Below are 18,035 nucleotides of genomic sequence, written 5' to 3' on the forward strand. Positions count from 1 at the left end.
CATGCCCTGATATGTTGCTTTTACTGTCACTGTTTAGACATAAGCGAGTCAGCATTTTAAAATTAATAACTAACTTGTTTAAATCTCAGAGTATGAATAACATGTCTACAATTATTGTTTTCTGATTGCTGGCACAATTGTGCCCTACATTTTATGTATTGAATGTTATTCAACATTGGGGAGGAGTCTGCCTTCTTGTTCAGACCCCAGCTGCTGCCATAGTTGTCTCTAATCTGTGATGTCACAGCCACATGGGTGGTGTCTCTGACATCACGTGACCCATGACGTCATGCTCGGTTTATAACAAATAATTTAAGTAAGGTCATATGACCCTCATGACCTACAAAGCATAGGGGGGGGGGGGTGTTTATCAAGAATTCGATTAATGCAAATGGGCTGTACATTAACATGCATGTGTGGATTAAATATCATTAAGTTTGGCGATTATGTTTAATGTAATAGGCTGGTGGAATAAACATGTTTGTGTGGATCGATGAGTGAGTGATCAGAAGCACGTATGAGTGGCAAACAAGTGCGGGCGTTGGCTTGAAAGCAACAGGCATGGAAGTGATGGGATTGGTACAGTGAGTGGCCAAATATGTAATATTTTAGAGGATGAGTGATTCAAATTGTTGCTAAATCTTAGCGTTGTTCCAAACTCCACAGGCCATCCAACTTCACGCAGAATCTACTCTTTCCCAACAACATGGATAGCCATATCAAGTGGGCTGAGATTGTGGATGACTATGAGGGTAAGTCCCAGATACCTGCATCACGTGGCTTATATACAGAGAAGGAGGCTCCTTTATCAATTACTTTGAGAAGACATGGCTTGGTTGTGATGGGAAGACGTAATGATCGAGTGTTCCAGAAACGATGGGTTTATATCTGAATTTCAGCCATTTTTGTTTAAACTGGGGTCTCAAGCTTATGGAATTAATGGTCTCAGCATGCCCACAAAAACATGACTTGTAAAGTTTTACTGCCATGTGATGAATATTTCTCAATAGCAGCTCCTGTTGTGTGGAAAGAGCTAATTACAGGGATCTTAAAATTCGTTCTGTGAAACTCCATGTTCTTCGTTCTCTAATTCATTACTCGTCCTTTGAATTACCTGTCTGCTCTTCGCAGGCCGGGAATCGTCGCGCCAGTCGACCACCTGGGGTGACATTATGGATAAAGTGGACCCTTTCCCAGGCCAAGGTTACAAGCATCGCTCCCCAAAGGTGTGTATGGGGTCTGTGGGGGTCAAATACACATTATCTACAAAACTGGCACACCATCTCTCCACATTACCTTTCTCACCACACCACCACCAATTAAATAGACCATCATATAGCCTTATCATGAATCTATAACATCACAAGACACCATCTCTCTGGAACATTCCTCTGCTTCACCTCTCTGTATATCAAAACCAGCTCCAGACACCATCAGCCAATCTCTCCACCATCCCACTCATGCATTGGTCATTTATTACCATTGAGGACGAAATTATATAAATCAGTCACATTAATTACGTCTGCTAGTTCAGTTGATTGGAAGTAGCCATTCCAGTTGCCCACTATGGGCACTGCGTGAAATTTGTCGAGATTATGGGCTACGAGATCTTTATAATGTAACATTCTGTGGAAACTATTGCCAGTGATGATTGTTGCCAACAATTGCTATGAAATATTCCCAGTCGATCACAGACTTAAGTGCATGTATGGGGTGTGTGAGGATATATGAGGATGTAACATGTATTTTGATTATGTAGGGGTTGGGATTATTAAGGGTTAGGGCTACACGTACAATGTGATAAAAGTATTGATGGATAAGGTGTTATGTTATCAGGTGATTTTATATATTCAATCTTGATTTGAAATTTTCTTGACTGTGTATATTCATGCGAGTGTAAAAAGCAAGTTTGAATGAGTGAACGTGGATGTCTGCATCTGTACAAAGATGTGTGAGTATGCATTTGTGTTGGGTTTATGTGCACGTTTATGTTTGCATGCATGTGGGTATTAATTTTTGTTTGCATGTGCATGTCTGAATATTAATGTGGTGATCTTTGCTTGAACAGAGGATAATTGGGGAGTTAAAAGACTTCAGCGGGGTGAAGCGTCTTCAGGAGAAGGACCTTGGGACGCTGAAACGCCTCCTGGTAGAGGAGCGCCTCTTTGAGGTGCAGCGCCTGGCCAGGGAAAAGTGCCGCACAGAGGAGCATTGCTTCAGAGACCATCTCCTCAAGAAGCGACTCGTTATAGTGCAGTGCTTCGCGGAGGAGAAGCGACTTCGTGAGATGAAGCATCTTGAGGAGAAGCGTCTGGACGAGGATGAGAAGTACCTTGAGGAGGAGCAGTGCCCCGTCAGGACCGCTGCCATCACCACCACTGCCAGCAACGCTGCAACCACCACCACCGCTGCCACCCCCGCCATCACTGCCACCACTGACACGACTGCCACCACCGCCACCGTCACCGTCACCGCCACCACCGCGGCAACCACCACCTCTGCCACCACCACAACTTACTCCACTGCCAGCGCCACCACCACTGCTGCCACCGCCACCACCGACACCTTTGACGCTACCGCAACCACCTCCACCAACTCCACCACGTCCACCGCCATCATCACCACCGACCGCCCTGCCGCTAACGCCACCACCACTGCCACCACCATGGCAACCACCACCTCTGCCGCTACCAACGCAACCAACACCACCACTACCGCCACCACCACCACCACCGCCACTGACATCACCAGCACTGCCACCTCAGCCAACACCACCACCACCGACACCACTGCCACCACTTCTGCCACCTCCGAGGACGAGGAGGTTGAGGAGGATGAGGAGAGAATTGAGAAAACAGAGAAGGGGGATACGATGGTGGTGGAGGATGAAGATGAAATGGAGGACGAGACAAAGGAGCAGGAGATGGAAGAGGTGCAGGTGGTGGAGGTGGTGATGCAGGGAAAGAAGAGGAAGCGAGGGGGCCTCGCTCGCGTTGCAAGAGCGATCACCTCACTCCTCCGCCGCGTGCTGCTTTGTGGTAGCATGTCAACCACTCAGTAGGGGTGATGGTGGTGGTCGTGGATTGGTGCCAACCATGACCACTATCACCATACTACCCACCCACCCTGTGATACATGCCACACCCACCCACCCCGTGATACATGAAACACACTTACCACACGGTTCCCCAGAGAAACGTTGCCACTGGGACCACAGCTGTTGAAGTGGAGAACGATTGCTACCAAGACACCACGCACACCACACACACACGGGACTAGCCCAAAAGCATAGCCGGCCCCACTCTGGGCCCCTTCCATGCTGGTTTTTATCCAGGCAGTCCTCATGGGATGACCTTGCTATGGTTTCCAGGACATGGAAGGGGCAGAAAAGCCAGGGTGAGAGAGCTGGAGGGGTCTGGATCGGACAATGGACGACACCTGCCACATGGCAAGCCCCAGGGCCACCCTGCAAATAATACGGTTAAATACCATTGTTCTTATTGGTACTATAAACTCTTTGAAATAAACCCATGATGACAAAAAATATATTTGAATTGCTTGCAAGTGCTGCCTGAGTTGGTTAAATGTGCCTTGGCTCAGGTGTGCGGTTTTCCAGCTGTGTGTGGAGGTACAAGGACAAATATAGAATGATCGCCGTTTTGAGAGATGGTCCTTCTTTAGAGCACATACAAATGTCGGTGGGAAAAGATATTCAGGTGATTCGCCTCCTTCACAACACTGCCACTCTACTCCACTGCCCCACTGATCCACTGCTCCACTGCCCCACTGTCCCACTGTCCCACTGCTCAATTGATCCATTGCCCCTCTGCCCAACTGTCCCTTTGCTCCACTACTCCACTGCCCTACTACCCATTTGGCCCACTGCTCTTCTGCTCCGCTGTCCCACTGCCCATCTGCTCAATTGCCCTACTGCTCAACTACTCCAATGCTCCACTGCCCTTCTACTCCACTGCCCCTCTACCTCCCTGCTCCACTGCCCATCTGTTCCCCTTCTGTAACAGCAGTTGAAACAAACGTTTGAGTTTCTTAACCCCCCCTGCCTCTGTCCACCAATCAGTAGAAATGGGTAAGCCACAATCGAGCAGCAAGGTGCATGTGGTGTGTTAAAGTGTGGGTACTCCATCTTCTAAAATATCTGCTCAGTGTGGAAGAGTAGAACAAAACATCGTGTAAAGGGGCTCTCTAGAACTCGGTCTTGTAGAAATTATTCCTGCAACCAGAGGTATGATAAAGCAATTGCGAAATTGGGTCAACACTCCACAATTCAAATTGTTTTGGCAGAGTATTCAAAGAATGCTGCTGCTCACGATACAGGTTGCTACTTATGTATTTAACATGGGGGGTGTTTAGAGGCGGCCCAGTGACCGAGAGGTCAGAGCACTGAAGTGGGACCACGGAGTAACTGGGTCTGAATCCAGGCACCCGCCTGTGATCAAAGTGGGTTGTCAAGTCTAGCGAGTTCATGATCTCAGCCTGGTCGTCAATGACTGCGAAACATAAACCATCACATGGCAGTAATGTGGTTCTCTACTTAATTTGCGTGAGGAGGCCCTCGTAAAACCATGTTTTTACAAGAAGGTCTGCATTGTGCACATAGAATCGCCCCTTGGATACGGAGAATCGGAGCGACCGCCCAGGTCCGCGGGCATTGGGGGGGCCCTGCGCTTCAATGTCACGGGGGTGTCAGATGTAATACTTGCGGTGGAATTTGAACGCGTCGGAGGCCCACATGCTGGGATTTTCCCCTGGCCTAGCACCCTTATGGACGGTCCTGTGTGTACATTGTTCAAAGTCTCGCACAGGTTTTTGCCAAACTCAATTATGGCAATAATAATAAAACGAATTACAGGACTGTGAAGGACATGGCATGTGAGCCCTGTAGCTCTCCCAAGTGCTTGTGGGTTGAACCGCGTGTTGTTCAGCAGGAATTCAGTGTTTTTGAAGAGAGGTGAGACAGTGAGACCCAGGTTAGTGTGGGTAGAGTGGTGAGTGTGACAGTAAGACAGACCCAAGTGAGTGAGTTTAGGAAGACAAATGAGTGAGAGAGTGAAACAGACTCTGGTGAGTGTGTGTGGGTAGAGGTGAGTGTGACATTGAGACAGACCAATGTAAGTGTCTGTGGAATGTGGTGTTAAAGTAAGACAAACCCAGGTGAGTGTGGTAGAGAGGTGAGTGTAACAGTGAGACAGACCCAGGTGGGTGAGTGTGACTAGTGATGTGAGTGTGACAGTGAGACAGACCTACGTCAGTGCGTGTGGATGAGGTGAGTATGACAGTGAGACAGACCCAGATGAGTGAGTGTACGAATAGAGGTGAGTGTGACAGTGAGACAGACCAAGGTGAGCCCGGTTGTCCTTGACAGCACAAAGAAGTAAGAACATTGTTACGACCAACGTTACAGGAGGGAGGATCCTGCTCTTTATTACGTGGATGAGAGGGCACTTGAAATGTACTCAGAAGTAGCTCCGTGATTACAGCTTCAGTGGGCCATTCTCTAACACAAGGCTTGCAATCTTCTGCTCGAGACACGAATGATTCGTTGTTTCCACGGCAGGATGGCAACATCCAACCGAGGTTAAGATTTGGGTAAAATTAGAAAATGCAGGTTTACTAATAAAATACGTTGCAGTTTGGTTACCAAAGCAGTGGGTTGTCGGCATGTAGCATGGAGGTAGGGTAGATGTGAAGTTTAACGTCATTGAGTAAAAACTCAGAGTGAGTGTACATCTACTGTCGTTATGATCCACGTCTAGCGATACACGCAGAGACACGAGGAGCAGGAGGTACTCTATTTATTATAGCCTTCACAGGGTACAAGGGGTCACTACACTTTCAGTCAAGAGAGCTAACAGACTGCCTGTCTGACACCGCCGAGAAAATGCAGATGGTGACGATGACTCCAGCAGTCCGACGAGATTCCACTCCAAGCAACAGCCCCAAACCTTTGCCCGGGGTCCCCTTTTATCCTCCTAGCGTGGCCTCGCTAGGAGGATAATGGAAATAAAATTATAACATTTTTGACATGTTTTTCTGGATGTTTTTTGTTGTTATTCTGCCTCTCACTGTTCAAATAAACCTACCATTAAAATTATATTCTGTTCATTTCTTTGTCAGTGGGCAAATGTACAAAATCAGCAGGGGATCAAATATTTTTTTCCCTCACTGTACTTGATATGTACAGGACCGGACAACATCACCTTAACAAATTCATATGCCACAGATTGCACATTAGATCAGAGCACAATTATTTGTTTTGTCATAGTTCTGAATGTCTCAACTGGGACCAAAAAAGTTCAACAAAGTTAATGTAATAAACAGTGCTTGTTAATATTTGTCTGTTGTTTAAAAGAAATAAGTTTCTGTTCCCAAAACTTATTTTCAATAAATTGTACCATAGATGTACACTTGAATAGTGTGCTGATCTTTAAAGGTGTATTGAATATTTTTTTACATACTGCGACTCATAATCCTGCTGTTATGGAGTGACTCATACAGCCAGCTATGGCTGCAAAGTTTGGTCGTACATGTTATGTATATATCGTTAATTGTTAAATTTGAATCACAGTTCCTATGATCACTGTTACATTGTTTTTATAGCTTTATTTTGGTGATTTTGAAAACGTTTTGGTTTAGCCATGTTTGTTTTTTGTAGTACAGAGTTAGCCTGATAACTTTAATCTAAATTGTCTTATGATTGTTATTATTCGACTTGCATCCCACCGGGATTTTTGCACACAGTGTTGATATACGGTGCATTTCTGGAAGACTTTGCTGTCTTTTCCTGGATTTTTCTGTTGCGTGTAGTCGCTTTAAGATATTCCTTGATCATGTTTTGTTTGTTGCGGTTGCACCCGAGTCAAGAGCAACATAGCTCACAGGGTTATACCAAATAAATGAATCTGAAAAACTTAAATGAATTTCTGCTTGCATGTCTGTATATTCATGTGATTATCTTTGCTTGAACAGAGGATAATTGGGGAGTTGAAGGATCTCAGCGGGGTGAAGCATCTCCAGGAGGAGAAGGACCATGCGACAGAGAAACGCCACATGGTAGAGGAGCACCTCTTTGAGGTGCAGCGCCTTGCCAGGGTGAAGCGCCGCACAGAGGAGAACTGCTTCAGAGACTATTTCCTCAAGAAGCGCCTCGTTAAAGTGAAGTGCTTCACGGAAGAGAAGCGTCTGGTGGAGGAGAAGTGTCTCGCCAACGTGAAGAGCGTCGAGGAGGAGAAGCGCCTCATGGAGGAAGAGCGGTGCCTCGCCAGGACTACTACCATCACCACCACCAACGCTGCCACCTCCGCCCCACCACCGCTGGCGCCACCGCCATTACCGCTGCCGCCACCGCCACCTCCGCTGCCACCATCACCACCATTGCCACCGCCACCACGGCCATCACCTCCAGCACCTCCGCTGCCACCACCGATGCCACCGACGCCACCTCGGAGGTTGAGGAGCATGAAGAGAGAATGGAGAAAACAGAAGAGGGGGAGAAGATGGTGGTGGAGGATTAAGAGGAGGTGGAGGAGGATGAGACAAAGGAGGAGATGGAGGTGGTGATGCAGGGAATGAAGAGGAAGCGAGAGGGCCTCGCTCGTGAGGTGAGAGCGGTCACCTCACTCCTCTGCCGCATGCTGCTTTGTGGTGGCATGTCCACCACTCAGTAGGGGTGATGGAGGTCGTGGATCGGTGCCTACCATGACCACTATCACGATACTATCCACCCACCCCGTGATACATGTCACACCCACACACACACCACATGGGTCCCCGGAGAGACCGCGCCACTGGAACCACAGCTGTGGAATGAAGCTGAGCAGCAGATGCCAGGACTACAGTGGAGAACGATTGCTACGAAGACACCGCACACCACACACAAACGGGACTAGCCCAAAAGCATAGCCGGTCCCACCCTGGGCCCCTTCCATGCTGGTTTTCATCCAGGCAGTCCTCATAGGATGACCTTGCCATGGTTTCCAGGACATGGAAGGGGCAGCTGACCCAGGGTGAGAGAGCTGGAGGGGTCTGGTATGGACAATGGACGACACCTGCCACGTGGCAAGCCCCAGGGCCACCCTGTAAAGAAAAAGGTTCAATACCATTCTGTTAAATTTCGATTTAAAGCTATCTTGGCTGCAAGGATTCATCTTCTTTGGTTCTTTCGGTAAAGTAGCGTAGAATGAGAATAAAATAATACATTGATCAAATAAAATAACACAATAAAATTATCACGACGTTTCGGCCACAACACAAGCGGCCTTCATCAGGTGAAGGGACGAGACTGTCTGGAGGAAAGCGCTGGAGTGAACACAGCCAAGCTCAGACCGCGACCTTTAAGCTGTGTGAGAAGAAACAGAGCGCCTTGACAAACGAATTAGCATAAAATTTAGCATTGAAAGAGCTGAGTGATTAGCTTGTGACTGGTCACAGAAATGGCTATGTTAAAGTCAAAGCCTACACATCCACAGAGGCACCTAGTACAAATCAAACAGGATAATTTAGCATTGAAATTGCTGAGTGATTAGCTTGTGTCTGGTCACAGAAATGGCTATGTTAAAGTCAAAGCTTGCAAGCAGAAATATCCCTGTGAAACTCGCACAGACAGACACACACACACGCAGATGCGCACACAAACAGGCACACAGGCGCACACAGACACTACTGCTACTAACTACTACTCAGTACTACCACTGCTGCTACCACTAAGCGTAAAACATTCCCATCGTGATTGTGACTCTGACTGGCCGTTGCGGCGCTGCTGCTGCTGCTTCTTAGATACCCCAGGAGCAGCTCCAATGCCGCTTCGAGGTGCGAGAGAAGATTGGCGAGGGAGGGCAGGGAGTGGTGCTGCGGTGCGTGGACCACAATATGGGATTCCTGGTGGCTGTCAAGATGCTGGCACTGCCCATCCAGTAGGTTGGGGCAGGGGTGATGGGGTTGGTGGTGGTGGTGGTGTGGGTGGGTGTTGGTGGTCTTAACACAGCGGCCATGGTCATAATTATAAATGAATACAATAATAGATAATAAATGCAAGTAAATACAACATGGTTACAAAATAATGAGTATAATAGTAAACAACAATGATAATAACCTCTGCAAAACTATCTCTAACTATAAACTGAAACTATCTCACTAAAAAATTAACCGTCGTAAAACTACTATGAACTAGAGACCCACAGAGACCCACAGACTTGCTGTGTGCACACAGCCCTACCAAAATGGAGATGCAGAGGATGGAGTTGAAGGTGATCACGGAGCTGCAGGGGGAGGGCAGTGCTGAGCTGCACGGCGTCATCCGCGTCCTGCACTCGTTCCACTTCCGCGGACACAACTGTCTCGTGCTGGAGCTGTTGAAGTACGCATCATCACCATTGTTATTATTGTCATCATTATCATCATTATCACCATCGTCATCATTATCGTCATTATCACTATCGTCATTAAAATTGATTAACACAGAAGTGTTGTGTTCTTTCGTGACATTTATGCATAAGAACGGTATTCTGTGCTGAGATCTGAACTTGGAGACCTGGCTGAACACACTACCACATACTCAGTAAATGTTAAAGCGGGCATAATTGTATTATACTGATCGATAGTACAAAGTTAAACAACACAGCCGAGTTTAATCTGACATGCTCAAGTACCTGCATAACTGCATATGATTAATTGCATTATCCCGATTGAAAACCGACCCTCGTCAACGAGGCGGGGCCTAATTATCATAACGGCTCGCAGTAGCATAATCACACATACACTAGCATAAATTAATACGATTATCTCTCGCATTCGCATAGTTTATGCGCATAAATTACAGCAAATTAACATTTTTTCGGATAATTATGCAAATTTCAAATTTGATTTAATTTTTATTATTTTCATCAAATTTTCATAACCTACATATACAACAGACCGCAACCTCACCCCAACCGTGACGCGTGTCGGAGAGCCCTCATGTCGTTGTTGTTGACTCCGTAGTACAGGTTTTGTTTGGGTTAGATCGCGTGAATATATAAATGTTGTGTTGTTATACCTCGCCACCACCCGACACGGCCATCACCACACAGAGACCCATAGACATCGTCACCACACAGAGACCCACAGACTCACCACACTGTCAACCACAGACTCAGCCCCTTTACCGTATTCACCTGATTAAGAGACTCAGTTTTTTTATGTTCTTGTTACAATAAAGTATGGTTTGCGTCCTATAATCCGGTAGTAGGATAGATCGGATTGATTTAACTCACCCGTTTTGGGGTGCGTCTTACTTTACCCACTAAGCTATTCATTGTTGTTATGTTTGTGTTATATTTTAAATACAAAATGTTTACATTTGTGGGACCTCTTTGGCCCAGAATTACAATTACAGAATAAGGGATATGGTGTTACCACCTCGTGGAAATAGAAAAACTTCATCAGCAAAAAAGGAAAAGGAGGAGGGAGACACAGGGAGGAGGGAGACGGGGGAAGGAGGGAAACACGGGGAGCAGGAAGGAGACCGGGGGAGGAGGGAGACACAGGGAGGTGGAGGGAGACAGGGGGAGGAGGAGGAGGAGGGAAATGAGGGGGAGGAAGAGAAGGAGGTGCTGCAGCTGCTGACCTTCTTGACAGCGAATCTGATCGCCGGTTTCATGGCTCACCTAGCGACACAGACGGAGTGGCTGCAGTTGCAGGAGCAGCTGCAGAAGGTGCAGAAGGTTCAGCAGCTGCAGGAGGTTCAGCCAGCACAGCTGGTGCAGGAGGTGGTCAACTGCCTGGCAGACCTGTTCCTCGTGCGGTTCAGAGACTCCGTTCTGGACTTGGTGAGCCACACGGAGGAGCGGGTGGTGCACCGAGGGCTCCTCCGGCTGCTCGTGGACGTGGCCTGGGAGGTCCTCCGCGATGGCTCCGCGAGCTGGGGCCGCGTGGTGGTCCTGGTGGTGCTCTGCTCGCTCCTCCCTCGCGAAGAGGCTGGTGGACTGCTTACGTCTGAGCGACGCGGAGAAGACGGTGGCCGTGACGGACGCGGTGGCCGCCCTGCTGGTGAACGCGTGCGGGGCCTGGCTCGTTGAGCAGTGAGGCTGGGAGGGCTTCAGGCGAGAATTCGGGCTGGGGTCGCCCACCTAGGAGAGCGGCCGCGGATGCCGAGCTCCGACGATTGGCGACGGTGGAGACAAAAAGAGAGGAGAGAGCGAGAACGTCGCAGTTGGGAAAAGAAGAAACAATCCGTACGGAGGAGACGGCGCGACCTCACCCTCACCCCAACCGCGACGCGCGTCGGAGAGCCCTCATGTCGTTGTTGTTGACTCCGTAGTACAGGTCTTGTTTGGGTTAGATCTCGTGAATCTCATAATGTTGTGTTGTTAAACCCGCCACCACCCGACACGGCCATCATCACACAGAGACCCAGAGAGATCGTCACCACACAAAGACCCACAGACTCACCACACTGATACAACAAAGTTTGGTTTGCATCCTATAATCCGGTAATAGGAGAGATCGGATTTATTAAGCTCACCCGTTTTGGGGTGCGTCTTACTTTACCCACTAAGCCATTCATCATTGTTGTTATGTTTGTGTTATATTTTAAATACAACACGTTTACGTTTATGGGACCTCTTTGGCCCAGAATTAAAAAGACAGAATAAGGACACACTGCAAGCCTCGCAGAGTGCTCTGCTACTGTGGAAGAGGCGTGTGGTAACATTCCACCTGCCACGGCCCCTGGGGGAGGTGTTGTATCTAGGCCCCTTTTCCATCTTAATATTAACAAGTAATTTTTCAATACATATAGATACATATTTCTATTGTTTCTTTTAATTTTAATAATGAATAAAAACACCAAACCAGGCCTCAGCATGGCATGTGGGGGTCATATTTACCTTGACCCACTAACACGATTTTGACGTTCAGAGCCCTCCCAGGGTCAGAGGGAGCAGATAGAGAGCAGAGCGCAGTGGATTGCAAAGGGCTGACGTAAACACAAAGCCAGGGTCACTGGGAGGTTGCGTTAGCCTAGATCTAGTTAAGTCAAAAAAGCTAATTGGTGCTGCATTACTATTAAAGCAACTTAAAGTCGGAATTTAACGACAGGGTAGGCTAAAGTTATTGATCTTCACACCCACTTCAATTGAACCCTGCCACAAGCTACGTCAATGTAACCATCACCCGTCTATTAATTTAATATGAAATGTATTTCCATATTTTAATAATGTCTATACGACTTGACCCGAAGCCTATAACAATCAGGTTTTCCTAAGTCAACATAAATGCTCTAGCCTCCACCCATACGCAAATAATAAGCAGGGTTAAAGTAAGAGTAGAGAGGAAAAGAAATGCAAGCGCACAGCAAAACTGCAACGTAAGCAAAGGGCGATGTTAAACCCAGGGTCGGAGAGAAAGGGAAATCCCGGCCGTCTTTGTATCCCTGCAGCGCGGGGTAGGAGTGTGTATACGCTTGGGGAAACACGAGTCAAACACCACAACGAGAAGCTGACTCAGACCTTGGATTAATACAGAATCATAACTATGGAACTCTGATGAAATGAAATGTTAACTTAAAACTTTTTAACCATTTCTTTGTGCGTCGGTGAAAGTCGGAGGGAATATCACCCCTCTCTCCAGGTTGTGCACCCAGACAGAGAGTCGCCTTCGAGACAATTTATAACATTTGATTGTTTTACTTGTGGGTTTTATGGTAGGAGTATGACAACGGAATATACCGTGGGTGATCTACACAAGGACACACACTGACACATGTACGGACACACACACACGGACGCAGATACATACGGACAAATCCTTACACAGCAAAAATCGAAAGAAACCTCGCCTTGTGGGCAGGATCCGAGTGAAGGGATTTTTGGGCATAAAAAGAGGATCCTGAGCATTGAAACCTCAGTTCGACTTGGGGGGGGGGGTCGGCTCTCCAGAGTTCGACCGGGGGGTCGACTCTCGGGAGACAGTTCGACTCGGAGGAGCAACTCGGAAGAGTTCGACCCGGGGGGGGTCGGCTCACCAGAGTTCGACCGGGGGGGGTCGAATCTCGGGAGACAGTTCGACTCGGAGGGGTCGGAACTCGGGGAGTTCTACCAGGGGGGTCGGAACTCGGGGAGTTCGAATCGGAGGAGGTCGGAACGCGGGGAGTTCGACCAGTGGGCCGGCTCAGGAGCAGTTCCAATCGGGAACGAGAGCAACAGGTCGCCAGCCGGCGAGCTGCAGAGCAGGGGGCGGCGAGCAGAAGCCAAAGTGGCCCCGTCGCTACCCACTGACGTTGGCAAGACTCGCAAGGTAGTGAGGCGTCACCTAGTGTGATTTCCAAGAGCTGAAAGACAGAGTATTGCTGAAAGATTATTCTACATTGAGTCCAGCTGCAGAGCGACCGACGCACCAAGCAAGAACTTCTGCAAACCAGAGCAAGAGCACGTGCGACTTGAGTCATCCAGCAGTGGAGAAAAACCTGCTTTCAGCAAACCAGCAACGAGCACGTTCGAGTTCTCCACCCAGAGAGAGGGAGCGTGCCGATGCAGCTCATCCAACAGCGGAGAGAAACTGCTGTCAGCGAACCAGCACGAGCGTGATCGCGCAGCTCATCCAGCAGTGGAGAGAGGTGTCCACTGAGCAGAACTGAGAGCGATCAAGCAACTCTCCCCCGTGGACAGAGGCTGGCTGCTGCGTGGAGGAGGGCGGCGATTCGTATGATGCACTCCCACACACCTCACCGCTCTAAAGGGAGCGAGGCTACTTCTCCTACAAGCGATGCCAACTTCAGCATATGGCAACGCAAATAATTAATTCCAAACACTGACTATTCAAAACAATTCATATCACTCAAACATACACAGGTCCTTAACCAGAAGCGAACACTCAAGTCCGTGAACCATCTGGCTGTGGAAGCATCGATCGTGTGATAACAGTCCGTCATTTATAAGTATATTCATAATTTCCCTCTTTAATATTTTGTTTTGGACTGTACTTCTAATCGCATAAGTTACCAACCGATCTATCAATACGAATTAACCCTTGGCACCTTCGCCACGGAGCTACGGTCCCGGGGAGGAATCGTGCTAAACCGATTTTCTGATCATACATTCTTATTCACGAATTAATTAATTAATCTCCCGTGAGATAACACGTTCCGCCGCATACCCTCACACTAAGCCATTTCGGTAATCTTATAGTCTGTCCGGTGGATCTGTTGTTACATTTATGCCTTTGGAAATAATAACTGTTTGATTGTCTTTTTATATGAATACCGTTGCATGTTAATCAGTCGCCTGTGATAATGTGCTGACCATTTCAAGCATAATGATCGTTCATATTATAATGTATAAGCTTTTGTGTAACATAGCATTTGCATGTTCTGACTCTCTCTCTCACTAACAGCAATCGCTTTATGCGGGGTCCATGTGTTATCAAAGTGAAATCGTACAGTCGTTGATGATACTGTCTTGATACCGTGTGGATACCGTGTTGAAGTTCCGAGATTGAGAGTCACATACATATTATAGTTAAGGTTTAATTAGAAAATAAATTGATTAATACAGAAGTGGTCGTGTGATTCTTTCCTGAAGTTTTTGCATAAGATCTGTATCCTGCGACGAGATATGAACTCGGGAACCTAAACTATAAACACACCAATCCACACTCATTAAACTAATGCGAACGATGTGAACATGGGACCTAAAATATGAACACTCGGGGAGTGTTAAAGCGAGAATCATTGTATTATGCTGATCAATAATACGAAGTTAGACAACGAGGCCGAATTGACACTAGCGTAACGGCACACGATTGATTGCGTTATCCTGATTGATAACCCCACCTCGTCAACGAGACGGGGCCTGATTATCATAAAGGCTATCATTAACACAACCACACCCACTCGTATAAATTAATACGATTACCTCTCTAATTAGCATAGTTACACGCATAAGTACACAAATTAGCATAATTTCGGATTAATTATGCAAATTTCGAATTTCATTTAATTTTAATTATTTTTCATCAATTTTCACACACCCACATATACAACAAATTGGGGGCTCGTATCCGGGATCTCTTGCAGACAGTTTATGCTTAAATTAAGGAACGAATCACTGTTGTATTAATCAAGGTATTGTGAACTAACATTGCCCTGTGACTGTAAACGGTGTAAACAAACAAAAAAACGCACTCTGAAGGAAAATACCAGAGTAGCAGTGGATAACAAAGACAGTGGGGGTAAGATTATTTGCTCGAGTTGAACCAACACATCCTGTGATACGAATGTTTTTATATGTACTCTGAAGTGGAATTCCAGAGTAACTCACGCCACACATAAGAGACTAGAGTTAAGATACACTCTTAGGTCTATTAACTACACTACGTAATAGAGATGGCACATGACCCGCAACGTTCTGAGGGTGACATCCCAACGCATAACACTGATACAGAATGGACCTCCGAGGAGGAGATAGAATCTATGGAAAAACAATATCGTGAATTTGTGTTAAAACGTACTGGACGGACTGCTAGACAGCAGACAGAGCAGAGAGACGTATGGGAGGGGAGACATATAGAAGATGTTAAGGCACATAGGAGGAAACTACTTAAGGATGTGATGAAATGTAGCAAAGCCAAACGTGACGTAAAAATTGCAGAAATAGCAAGGTTAGACTCGTATCTCCTCACACAGACATACAGAGAAAGATTATGGACTGGGGAAAAATTTGACAGGGAAAGGAAGGAGAAACTGTCCCTAATAGAGGAGGTTGAGCGTCTGCACGCCCTCGTGAGAGAAAAAGAGTCGGCGCTGAATGCACCAGCGAAACCCCCAGATGTTGATACACATAACACATACGGGAGTAACAGTTTACCACACTCCGAGCCACGCGGACGTAAACCAGAGACAGGTCACACAGGAGGTGTGGCTACCAATCAAAGTGGTTTTGACAGAGATTCCCCCTCGCGACTCGAGAGAGGGGAGGGAGAGATACGGATGAAAATAGGAAAACATAGGACTGACAACTTCGAGGGTAGAGAGGAAAAAAATATTAACACTAAGTCAGCAGGATATTCTGTACTGATCGAGCAAAAAAGGGCGGAGCTGGGGCAAGACGAGCGACATGACAGAGACAGCTCATTTGGTAGACACATTCCACGCAAGCACGACCGACGTGGAACCTATGGCAGAGATTACTTTCCAGAAAGACGCACATCACACAAGCATGAGCCATGGGATAAGCAGGAGTCACCGAGCAAAGTTGACTCACGTTACAGGTGCAAAAGGCACTACAAAAGTTATGTTAAGCAGCGCCACCGTGATGGTGACAGCTCGAGTGAGCACTCCTCAGGAACAGACGCCTCTGACGATGATCAACTGTCCGAATACTCATTCAGTAGTAAAACTCTGAAATTGATGGACAAGGCTCTCGTCAGAATTCCCTACTTTGATCCACACGATAGGAACAGAGACATACACGCTCACATCGCAACGGTAGAAGCAGAAGCAGTGATCAGGGGTTTGAGGAAAACGAATGAGAAAGCCAGTTTACTGAGACGAAGCTTGCACGAGCAGTCTATACCATGGGTAAAGTCGCTTTCATACAAGGTTCGGAACGATTTCAAAAAGCTGAGCCTGGCAGTGAGCCGGAAGTTTGGAGAATATTTAACATGGTCTGAGGGATTTAATGCTGCAAAATCTATGACCCAGTGCGCAGACGAGGATCCGCGAGATTACCTCCTACGGTTTAAAAGAGCGTACTACGCGGGTGATGTGGATCAGTATCACGAAGGTGACAAAAGGTTCAAAGTTATGTTTTTCGGGTCTTTGAGTCCAGAGATTACAGAAATTGTGGGAATGGTATTGAATCCAGAAACAGCCTCCTTACACCATATAGAGGATAAGGCGCACAGAGCTTGGCTGTACAGAGCTAAAGACAATAGTTCTACGACACCCAGAGAGAGGGATGATGTAACCAGCGTTTCAGAGGGAAATAAAAATCACGTGAGCAGAAACACAGCACCACCAGCGAGGCAATGGCCCGCAGGCTGGGAGCGATCGCAGTGTGCAGGGACGCATATTTGCGAGAATCGCGGTGTGTGTAGACCAAGAGCAGAATCATGCCGGGTCCCAATGCCACGACACACGAGGGATCAAACACAATCGGCCCACTTCCGATCGATTCCCCCACCAGTTTTACCAGGAGAGAGCAGAGGCATGAGGAATAGGGAGACAGGCGTGAGCTTGGCTGAGACACAAAAAATGACACGGGCACGTGATGAATCAATCACATTGGTTGAGAGGGAGCTTTCAGTGAGAGTGGTGTCCGTGGAGCTGCAGGGAAATTATGGACCCGTTAAAAAAATTAAGCAGGCTGCGGTTGACAAGGTAAACCAGGAGGGTCCCAATGATTGGGAAACAATAAATGCGTCGGGCACCAGTTCTGATAATGTGGTGGAGAGCGCAAGTGTTGCTCCCGTAATTGACACACCTATCGAGCAGGGAAACATAACTGCATTAAAGTGTGATCCTACAGGAGATGATAACCAACCGCAGGGAGGGGAAGGAAAACCTGATTGTCTGGTAAATATAAATGCCATCCCTTGTGTCGCGGAAGTGCGTGAGTGTACTGTGGAAGAGGCAGATGAATGCAGACATCAGCCTTTGGATGTTAAATTGTGCTCGGGCACACTAAGGAGGGATGGAGATCAGAGTGTTGAAGTGGAGGAGAAGAATATCCGTGACGGATCGGGAATTGTGTTGAAACACAGCATACTCAAAAGCACGGAATCGAATCGTGACCCAGAATCGAATCGTGGCACGGAATCGAATCGTAGCGCAGAAGGGAATCGTGGCCCAGAGTCAAATCGACTCCCAGAGGCAGCAGATGTGCACAGGGCTGCGGAGAATACAAATGACCCCAACAGTCGAGTACGGAAACTCGTGGTGTATGTTGATCCTGGTTACGCACAGCATAACTTCACGCCACACAATCTCACATGGAAAGGGAGTGATAAAATAAATTACCGATACGAACCAGTGAGCCATGTTC

The sequence above is a fragment of the Petromyzon marinus genome, chromosome 2 (genome assembly GCF_048934315.1).
Source record: "Petromyzon marinus isolate PM22_M1 ecotype Great Lakes invasive population chromosome 2, UKy_Petmar_22M1.pri1.0, whole genome shotgun sequence".
Lineage (NCBI taxonomy): Eukaryota > Metazoa > Chordata > Hyperoartia > Petromyzontiformes > Petromyzontidae > Petromyzon > Petromyzon marinus.